This window comes from Scleropages formosus, chromosome 20 (genome assembly GCF_900964775.1).
Source record: "Scleropages formosus chromosome 20, fSclFor1.1, whole genome shotgun sequence".
In the NCBI taxonomy this organism is placed as follows: Eukaryota; Metazoa; Chordata; class Actinopteri; order Osteoglossiformes; family Osteoglossidae; genus Scleropages; species Scleropages formosus.
The window spans coordinates 12,229,304-12,240,541 of record NC_041825.1 but is presented as its reverse complement, the minus strand read 5'-3'; the positions used below and the strand labels follow the sequence as shown (position 1 = coordinate 12,240,541).

Genomic DNA, 11,238 nt, shown 5'->3' with positions numbered 1-11,238 from the left:
ACCCACCTCGTTTTATATCTGGGCTTGGGACTTTTTGGCAGGGTCTAAGGTCCTTGGCGAACGATTGGTACCACCCAGGGTGATAGGCAAAACTAAGAACCTACTGTTACTGCGATCAGCTCTAGGTTTGATTTAGTAGTGACGTAAGAACTTTCCCGGCATTGGGAGGACCAAAAACATAATGATCCGTCACTGGAGTTATACACAAATATCAGGAAGACACATTAAAATTGACTGACGACACCCCGCACACCTATGATCTCTACAGAAAGACCGATTACACACTGTTGATTCAAACGAATTGCGTCGTATACGCTCACTGTCCGCACCGGGGAGCGGTCACCCGACACGTCGTGATTCTTCGACTAATCTGATTGGCTGTGCCTTGTGAAGCGGCCCGCCCATTAGACCGGCTGGCCTGTCAATCTCAGCACGGTAGGCGGGGCTGGCGTTGTGAGAGTCTGAAGTGCAGATGCGCTGGAACTCGGCTGTGCGGGAACGCGCCGGCGGCGAGCCTCCTGGTCACCACACCATACGTTGTTTTTGCGGAATCTGAACATTTCGGTATCAGTGTTTGTCTCGACAATTCGAGTGTCTCTCGGATTTTTTTTTTTTTTTTAAATCAACGTTATAATGTCTGAAGCTACCGGACTGTAGGATTATGAAGTGACGGCGAAGAGGAGGCATTTTATGTGGGCGAATAGTCAGATTCATTCAGAGCCGGTATTTGTTTTAATCCAGATTTGAAGAGCTACAAATTCGCATCAAGGGTGAGTTGTACCTTCGGTACCGGCTTGACACATGTGACATGTGGCGTGTTGCTGTCAACGCAGATGATCGCAAAAAATCATGCCTCGCGTTAAACATGTGAGATTGTGAGCGTAAATGTTTCAATCACTCTTTGTTACAGCTTGACAATTTATTCTGTAGACATTAAAATAAAACGAGATGGGGAAATAATGAGGCTTCCAAGTCGAACGCAGCGGTGACATGATGACAACAGTGGCGTCCTGTGATCCCAGTGAGATGTTAGGTGTGTGCTGTGTGACACGTTTGCGACACTTCATTGATACTTTGGGCGAAAGCGAATCGGTGCGTCCTGTCATCCCCCCCGCGTTCATTTGCCGCCCCTTTAATGTGCAAAGTCATCTGCCGCTGTGGACAACAGCTCGAAACTGCATTTTAAAAGCGAAATAAAGAGTTCAGTCGCCATCCCCACCCGTCATAGGTAGTTGATGAGGAAAAAAAAAAAAAAAAAAACAAAGTGTAAATTTGTATCATTCAGTGACATACAGTGAAGTGACAGGAGCTTTTCCCTGCTGTCACTCCTCTCTCAAGACTCAGGCATGAATCAGCAACTGGTCCCATAACCTCAGTCACCTGTTTTTGTGTCTTATCCAGCAGCCCAGGGCCACTTGTTTCACCTTTTCACCCAACATTTGATTTCGGTCATTGCCATTATTAACTTTTCTTCTGCTGACACCTTTAGTTTGTCCAAGGCAACTTACAAGGTTAGGTGAGCATTTTTACAATGATTTGCGTATTTATACAGTGTTGCTCCAGTATCAATAGCGGGGGTGCGGTAGCGCAGTGGGTTGGACTGGGTCCTGCTCTCTGGTGGGTCTGGGGTTCGAATCCCGCTTGGGGTGCCTTGCGACGGACTGGCGTCCCATCCTGGGTGTGTCCCCTCGCCCTCCAGCCTTACACCCTGTGTTGCCGGGTTAGGCTCCGGTTCCCCGCGACCCCATATGGGACAAGCGGTTCAGAAAATATATATGTGTGTGTGTGTGTGTGTGTGTGTGTTCCAGTATCAGCTCAGGGAAAAATATTGTAGCCTAGGGGTCTGACAGAAAGAGTGGGATTCAAACCGGCAACCTATAGAACGTAAGGGAAATAGCCGTAACTGAAGTCTAAAACACTACCAGCTGCCAGTTTTTAAAATCGGGAGCTGTAATGTTTTTTTTTTTTTTGTTCTGATTGACTTTACTGTGGAATGTATTTTTTTAAAAAGCTGTAGATTAAATAATGTAGATAATGTTTGGAACTCGACATTCAATGATGGTATACTGTACGATCCTCTGTCATCACTATATGTTTTACTGGTATTGCAGTTTTGCAGTTGATATTAGCATTAACAGCTAAAAGGGACAAGATTGCTACTGCAGTTGTGCTCGTATCAAACAGAAACTACTGTTGAAATCTGCTTTTGCTCTTCCATGGAATAGCCCAAGTGAGATGTTTCCGGTTAGTGACATTTGAATGGACGCATCAGAGCTACAGCGGTTGCAGGCTGTAGCAAAATTCTCAGAGAGGTTTTTTGAAAGTTTTATGTTTTTACATGAGTCTGTGGAGAAGGTCAGTGGCTCGTGAATAACTTTTCTTCCATATTATCTTGCTGTTGTCTGTCAAACACTAAGATTTGAGTTTGAAAATACCTGTTGGCTTACCAAGGTGAATGTTAATGCAATCAGTTTTTGCCCATGCCCCCCATCCATGCATGTGGCACCCTGGAGGAGAAATGTCCAAAGGGCCATGACATGTGGACAAGAGCAATGTGATGCACCCAATGAGTCAATTTCATCTTGTATCGATGTGAAGGCAACTCTTCCTTTTGGAGCAGGCTTCCAGCACACAGCTCTGCATAGCGTCCCCCACCACAGTGACCCAGATCATGGGGCTCGTTGCCGCTATCAGGTTTGCGCCAGTGGAATTTACTGGTTGTTGCAGCTGAAGTCCACCTGTTTGTGGTGTGTGGCAGCCCGAGCTTAGGTTCTGTGTATACAGTGCAGCAGAAACATGACTCGTTCATACTTTGCATATTGATGTTTGCCTTGGCGCATTTCCGACATTTCTCGTTCTCTACCGACATCCTTAGGAACGGCACTGGGGGAACTCGTCTGCGGTGCCGCAGTTAATGTTACGTGCCTTGTGATGATCCCTTCGGCCCAGCTTTCCCAGAGGTCGTAGTCTTTGTTTTCAAGAGGGGAGTTCCAAACTTGTGGAAAGTGTACTTGAATAGAGGGTGCAGTATGTGGGCGATCAATTACTCTGCGTTGACTCATTGCATATTTGGAGGTCTTTTCCACCCATGCACCAGTATCTCCCTGTGTACTTTTAACAGGACGGGTTGTTTCTCTGGGCAGTGATGCTCTTCTTTCTCAACGTAAGAATGCACTCAATAAGAGCTGTATTATGCATTGTTAAAAGGAGGAGTTTCTGCATTCTCTTCAGGCAAATATCTCCAGGCCATCTTAGCGATACCGGCATGAAAAAACCCTGAATTGTTACGTTTCTGTTTAGAACGTGATTTTGTGAATTACCTGACACAAGCTGACATAAACCCTACACCGCTTTGCTGGCTTCCGTACGATTCTCGCCGGTTGCACCTCGGCACGGTTGTCATTTGTATTCCACTCATGTATGAATGTTTGGGCCATTGGCCCCATGCTGCCCCATCCTCCTCTCAGTGCAAAACCTTTTCTCACTGGAACTTGTATATATATGTGTGTGTGTGTGTGTGTGTGTGTGTGTGTGTGTGTGTGTGTGTGTGTGTGTGTGTGTGTGTGTGTGTGTGTGTGTGTGTAAGCACAGTGTAATTTTACACAAGAAAATAAACACAGGCAATGATATTTCTTTCCATGCCACACTGGTACACCGACTCGTTCTACAACTTTGCAAACAATGCCAGTGGCGTTCATTCACTGCAGATAAGTTCAGACCAGTCCCACGAGGCTGACGAGTGAACAATTCGTACGGCGGATGGAGCAATTAATGCAAAGACATCTAATGCTTGTGGATTCAGTGTTTTAAGTAGGCTGTGCCGTAGTATCAGTTTGGAGTAGTATACACTGATGTGGGCGTAGCTCAGGCTTCTAAACATGTCAAACATAAGAAGTGGAACAAAGATAGAGGCGGGTATTATTGCATTGTTTAAATACATGTATAAATTATTCTATACTCATTTACAGAATTCTCTTCCGTTATCCAATACAAAGATGTTGCTAATTTTAACTCGCTGCTCTTTTCCCGTGGATAAGATGTCTCTGAGTGCGAGATTTGATGTGTCAAGGAACAAGGCTGTATTGACTGTGGTCAGAAGGAGAAATGTTAATGTCTCTGTTTTGAAAGAACTTGAATTAATTAGTGTTTCCACATTTCATCCTTGAATAAGGCATTTAAAGACAAATAGCAGTAAATGGGTTGAGATGGTTATCAAGTTATCATTTCTGCTTAGAGATGGGCGGGAAAGAGAGTATTGAAACGGAATAAATTTCCACAGTGTTTAAAGAGAGTTGCAGCTTGGCTGCAGAAGCGGTTTGTAAAAAGCAAATGTGATGTGATGGATTTGTAAAAGATCTTTTTTTATTGCTCTGTTAAGGGGAACATGGCTAATAAAATTTCACAAGTATTTATATTACTTGAAAGTATATTTTACATTTAATTTTAGGTTCACTTTTGCTTTAATCCAAACCCTAAATGGTCCCAGTTGCACCAGTGCAGAGGTTTCAGCACAGCAAAGACAGGTAGGAATACAATGAAGGGAGAAAATTCCCCTTTGGTGTCATCACGTTTAGGGGAGAAAAAAAATGCTTTTTTGCATGCGTCCTTTTGCTTCCTGCATTGCAAGGTTTTGGCCCTTACTGCTATGGGGTCTGCATGCACTTGGAGATCCCTTCCCCCCACCCCATGTTTTGGCCGGCAGACATTCCCTGGAATGATTGCCCGGGCCCACTGTGCTAACTTCCTGTTTGTGCCTTGTTTGTATGAGTGCTGTTCTTGCCCGTGCCAGCTTAACCTCCCTCCGCACATCTCGGAGGCAACTGGGGAGCGGGCCTGGACATGCTTTCAGCGGGACACTAAATGAGTGGTGTATGTAATGCTCTGGCTTCGTTTCAGGGCTGGTGCTTTGGTTCCGGCACCCATGGAAGGCAGTTGGATGACAGTTGAGGGGACAACTGGTAGCATAGAGGTTTGAGCTACTGCCTTTGGATCCAAGGTTGCAGGTTTGAGCCCCAGCTGCAGTACCCTTGAGCAAGGTATCTTACCTAAGTAAGGCACATACACTAAAATTGCTCCAGTAAAATAATTGCCCATCTGTATAAATGGGCAAATAATTGTAAGCTTGTAACTGTAAGAACTGTAACCTTAACATTGTAAGTTGCTTTAGAGAAAAGCATCAGTTGAATGAATAAATGTAAATATAACCCCCCCCCCACCTTCCTCACCCCCAGCAGCCCCATTGACCAAACTTCTTTTCCCTCTTTCCTGCCTGAGAGTGGGCAATTGTGTGGGATACCAAAGAAGCTCAGCGGTGAAACAGGAAGCCTTTAAATGTCCTGCTGTCCTATTATGACTTGGGGGCCCCTTGCATCAGGAAGGAAAACTCAGCCTCCTCTTCAAATGAGATACATTTTAATATTTATTGTTTTTTTAAGCCGATTGTTTTGCCTTTGCCTTGGAGATAAAAAATGATCAAGATTTGAGTTGATCCTTCATGGTCTGGGATTTCATTAATCCCTCTGGCTTCTGTGTTGTCAAGTGAAACGTCAATTGAGCCTGGTGCATTTGAAATAGTCAATGAGTGGGTGTCTCCCATGGCCTGAAGCTTACGGTGTAGGAAAGCTTCCTATACTCTAATCAACACTCTTTATTTGAAAACTCATGTCGGATTTCTTATGCTTTAAAAATCCTACATAGTTCCCATACTGCTTTTCATACCTTTTAATACAAAAACATTTTTTCCCCTCCCTTTATTGGTGTAAAAAAAAAAAAAAAAAAGTATGTTTTATTGTGATCACCAGTTAATGGAAAAATTTGAATTTGATGTTCATATTTTACAACAAGTATTGATATTTCTATGGTAAAATGCTGCCACCACACAACACATTGCTCTGCACCAACAAATGGGACCTCACAAATTAAATATTTAGGACCACTTGACTCTGCTGTGTCTGAAAGCGTTGATGCATTGCTTTTGGGGCAAGTGCTGTTTGGGTCCCGTTGCCTGGGCCTGTGTCTTTAAAAGCCTGAACGGTCACAAGTAAGGCTTGTGCCCTGGGCCTGCCGTGACAGCCCTGGTGATATAATATGGGTATATGATATGTGAATTATAAATAGGGCAGCCAGGCTTTGAGATACTATCTTTGGCATGGCAGACAGACCCCAGCGCCCTTGGATGTATTTTTCATATCTCCATGTTGGACACTTAAAAGTGTAGCAAATGATTTTTTTTCAATTTGACACGACATGCCTTCATGGGTTGCTTGTGAATGTATTTGGACATGATCGGAGACATGGGCTTTTGCCGGGAAATATCAGAATTGCTGGAGCAGCAGCATCAGTGAGAGATGGACAATCCATAGGGTTTAGATAATAAAAGCCATGAAATTTCTGCTCTTGGGTGTTGGGCTCAATACCATGGGGCACCACAATATTCTCTGCCAGCATCAGACTTGAGAACAGACACAGTGAATGTTTGCGGTAGACCTTCATCAGTTCAGTGTGCCTTGTCAGTTACCCCAGTTAAGTATTCAATTGTATAAATAAAATTTTTTAGTTACTGCGGAGAAACATGGTGGCCAAGCAGCACAGTACGAATTTCCAAATAGCAGGAGACCAACTGCTTTTTAATGCATGTTGTGCTGAACATAGCCCTTTTCGCAAAGCGGCACCCAGGCTTTTTATTTCAGGTGACATGCCAATTGGCTGTGCCTTTGTGCAGTTCTCCTGTGCTTGTCAGAAAGCAGTAGCGCCTTGGTGGTCTTCATTAGTGACTGTAGGTCTCCTCTCAGCCTTCTCACATGCCAACATGGGTGACACAAGAGCCCTTCGGGTGCCCTGTTCAGAAAGCCAGTGTTCTTACCTGAAGCTGCAGAGGAAGAAGGGCAGTGATCGCTGTGGCCCCTTGCTCACAAGTCGCTAAAGAAGAAAATGTAATCTGAGCGGTTATTCTATATATTAAGCAGAAAGCTTTTGATTTCAGATGGATGAAATGTGAGACAGCTTTGTAAGTTTGTAAAGGTCATTACCTGCCATTAATGTACTACATACCTACATATGATATAAGACACTTTGTGCCAACTCATAAGCCAAAAATAGAAAATGTATATTATATATCAGCACAAAATAATCCAGTGTTTATTTACTTGATGATGATGATGGTGTGGTTCAGTCTATTGCTTGGGTCAGAATGGGATTTTGCTTTCAAGTAACAGGTGTGATGAATGCAGCTGCATTTGGTGGGGAAAAAAATAAATGATTAAATGTGGGGGGAAAAAAAACAATTTAATCAACTGACCTTATTTTAAAACTATTCTGATAGTTGAATCTGACACCCCTTTATCTGAGGGTTTTCTGACGTAAGAAATTGGCATATAACTTGTAATCTTTCCACTGAACCAACAAATCAAAATTTAACAATACCTGAACACACGTCTTTCTTCCCCTTTTTTGTATCCAGAGCTACAGATTTTTATTTTGACATGATAAAATTAGTAAGAGAAGACATTCATCTGTAGGTCAATATCAAGTGAAACTTTGAAAGTAGAACATTTATTTTCAGACACACACACACACACACACACACACACACACACACACACACACACACACACACACACACACAATGTCTATAACCACTTGTTCTAAGCGGGTTCACGGCAAACCGCAGCCTAACTTTGCAGCGCAGGGCTAGAGGGAGAGGGGACACACCCAGGATGGGATGCCTGTCTGTTGCAAGGCACCCCAAGTAGGACTCAAACCCCAGACCCTCCTAAACCCACTGCACCACCATGCCTCACATTTATTTTTGAGATGAATATATTTCTGTTGAATGGATGTTATTGCTGTTTTACTGAAAACTTTATTTGGCATGCTTGTGTTTTATTTGTCACTTTGCTCAAGGCTACTAGAGCAGGACCCCTGCTGGGTGCACGTCTTAGAACAGGATCAGTGTGTCCTGTGGCGTGTCCTTTGGAGGTTGTGCTCTTGTCTACTGATGATGACTCTTCTTCTCTTTAGATCTGCAGGATCTTAGTCCTGTTCTTTATGTGGAAGACTGTTGATGGCTCAGGTCCTGCTTCTTTAAAGGGTCTTATCTGAGTTGTCATTGTCAGAGATGACCAAGGCAGCAGAGCTGTTGACCTTACCAACCAGAACTTGAAGATTTTCTGTTTGCAATTTAAAGTGTGATATGTGGAGATAGTGAGGCTACACCCTTCCCATGAATTTGGAAATTGCCATATTGTTCCACAGTTGTACTTGCCCTCCGTGCTCATGTGTGCTCTGAAGTATAGATTATGGTTTGATTCTTTCACAAGGACCACTGGGCATTCCTGGAACTCTTTAAAACACTGAAGAAGGATTTAGTCGGGCAACTCAAATGAACCCTAATTAGGGCATTTTAGCTATGATGTCGTTTTCATTCCTTCTTGTAGCATCAGCTATAGGCAATTACCATTTTGATACAGCCAAACAGAAGAATCCCTTATGTTAAATCCCAGATCTTAGGGATTTCAATGAGCCTCATTGTGTCTCTTGCACATTCGCACACAATGGCCATCAAACATCCATAAGAAACAATGAAGCGTGACGCTGTACAGGCTCACAAAGAGGCTGACTCTGTCTCCTGTTCTTTCAGTAAGGATTATGCATTAGTGTTGTATTTCATCTGAAGACTGAAAGCTAAAGGTCAACACTGGCTGAAATCAGTTACATAAGGTATAGTTAAAATTGTAATATAGGTTACAAGTTCAAATATTTTATATGGGAAGCTCCCCACTAAAATCGCTGAGAGGAAACAATTGTATACAACTGTATATTGACATTTTTTATAGTTATTATTTTAAATTTACATATTTATTTTCTTTTTGTTAAGCATTATTTCTATCGTTATGTATTACGTATGTATTGTAACAAACCCTTAATCTGTCACATTGATAACAAGTTTGTTTCATTTAACACATTTAGTATATTGTTACTGATTATGTGAAATAAAGGTTAGAATGTGACAAATAGCACATTTGTGGAAAAACCCTGTATCTCCACCTTATTGTAATAGGGAGAACATCTCTGTCAGTGAACTCCTATATTAAAATGAGCTGATCAACTTCAAACTTACATGTAAACCTGTCCCTAATAATACATTTATGTTATTTGTGATAATTTGAAGTGTTTTCAGCCATTAATCCGGTGCTTTTCCCTATGTGGGATAGAGAACCCAGAGCTCACATCTGTGACTAGTTCTTATGGTATCAAACTGAGACAAGCTTTGATTGTCCCACATACATATTGACATCTTGCACATGCCTGCTTTAACACTGATGCTTCCAGGATTCAAAAACTGTGGACTTAAAGCAAAATGACAGGGCGTTGTCAGATTCTCAAATCCGTTACAGCTCCTGTAACTGCTCCTCTAATATGAAGACAAAAAATTCTGTTTCTCAAGCTCCTGTAACATAAAGCAGAGCATATAACATACCACATGTTGTAGCTTCATCTAAGGTGCAGTTGGAGATTAACTTTTGAAGCCTGCATTTCACTTCTCCTTGGCTCAAAAGTACAGATGATTAATATTTACCCCCATTTCAGAAGAAATTCCTTGTCTCTGTGCTGAAAGCCATATTGAGTCAGCACTTGGGAAGGCAAAAAAAAATATATATAATTATTGTCAAGTCTATATGTGGGTTAGGGGCTCAGGGTAGCAATGTTGAACTATAGTATAAGAGATTGGCACGTGTTCAAATGGGACAGCTGGTAGCATAGTGGTTAGGGCTACTGCCTTGGACCCACAGGTTTGAATCCCACCTCCAGCTGTAGTACCCTTAAACAAAGTACTTACCTTAAATTGGTGCAGTAAAAATGACCCAGCTGTATGAATGAGTAAGTAGTTGTAAGCACCTTAGCATTGTCTGTTGCTTTGGTGGAAAGTGTCAGCTAAAATAAAGTAATGTTTAACAGGCAAGGATGTCTCACTAACTGCTTTACTGAATGCTTTGACTGTGTAATGTTTATAGAAAGTTATTATCATGTCAAATGAACAGCGCTGTGCACAGCTGATGTGAGAACAGTCTTTTTTTTTTTTCCATACTGTTGTCTGTGTCCTTTGGAAGGGGAATAAACTTGTAGATTAAGGGAGCTTTTCTTTCCGGTCTCTCCTGGAACTTGTCCTTGTCATTCTTTTCATTAGCAATTCATCGCTCTCCACTTCCTGCTCCCGATTCAACGCTGACCGCGACCGGCAGACCACAGCCAGGGCTCTTTGTGTGCTGGACGTCAGCTCCATCTTTGAAGTCAGATACTGTGTCGAGTGACTGGTTATTTATTTAATTTGGCTTTTTCTTAGCGTTTTTTGCCCCGTGTTTCAGGCGTTTCAGAGTCTAACAGGGAGTCGGGCATTAAAATGTCAGTGTGCTTTGACTTTTCCCTGTCTTCCTGTTACACATTTATTGAACTTCTCAGTTTCACCATAAATGTGACAGTCTGACACAAACATTTCCACAGCTCTAAAGCCAAGAGTCCTGTTGGGTGCTGTCAGAGCAAGTCAAGGGCTAAGCCTGTGTTTCTCAGTGATTAGCGCTGCCCATTACCACACTAACTTTTGCTTTGGGGAATTTTAATAGCCCGTCCTGCCACAGGTTTCCCTGGCTGATGTTATCTCGTGGCCAATTATTGGGCCTAGAAAAGGGCTGGGGTGGCACGACCAGCAGTGGACGGTGTCAGTGCAGATGCACAATGAGGCTGTCTGTGTGAGCCTGTCCCTGGGAGGGCAGCACGTTGCAAAGAATTTAAGCTCACATCACATGTTGTTTGGGCATGCTCCTCAGGATCCTGTCTCAACTCACTTAACGGGGTGATGTTTGACCTCCAGCGCACAAAAAGGCCTTTGTTGGTGGACCGGAGATAAACAGGGGAATCGCTCAGCCGCAGCGCTGTCCCTCTTGAAATATGCCTTATATTCATGAAGTATCTTCTGTTATCACAGTACGTCTGGGCAGCTAGCCACTGCTCACATGATGTTAGACTGGTAAAGATGAAAATGTTTAACGGAAAAGGCAAGTTTGGTTACGAGTTCAGTTTTTGAGATGAGTGTGAAATTTCAGCAAATACAAATGTTGACGTTGACGTGTCTCGGCCGAGATATTCATCTACATGGTCTTACATTTCTTGCATCAGTGCTGCGGACTAATTGGTTGTGATTGGATTACAGCTCCTACTCTGTAGGTCTTCAGTAAGTTCTAG

The 11,238-nt window shown here is 42.8% G+C and overlaps 1 protein-coding gene across 4 annotated transcripts in view; it reads left to right on the top strand.

The window, feature by feature from the left end:
* Positions 1-459: 459 nt before the first annotated feature.
* Positions 460-11,238, top strand: part of rhbdf1b (rhomboid 5 homolog 1b (Drosophila)) — a 44,921-nt gene continuing 34,142 nt past the window's right edge. For all 4 annotated transcript variants that reach the window (XM_018762038.2, XM_018762037.2, XM_018762040.2 and 1 more), the window contains exon 1: positions 460-770. The gene's annotated coding sequence lies outside the window, so the exon portion shown is untranslated. The remainder of the gene's footprint in view (positions 771-11,238) is intronic.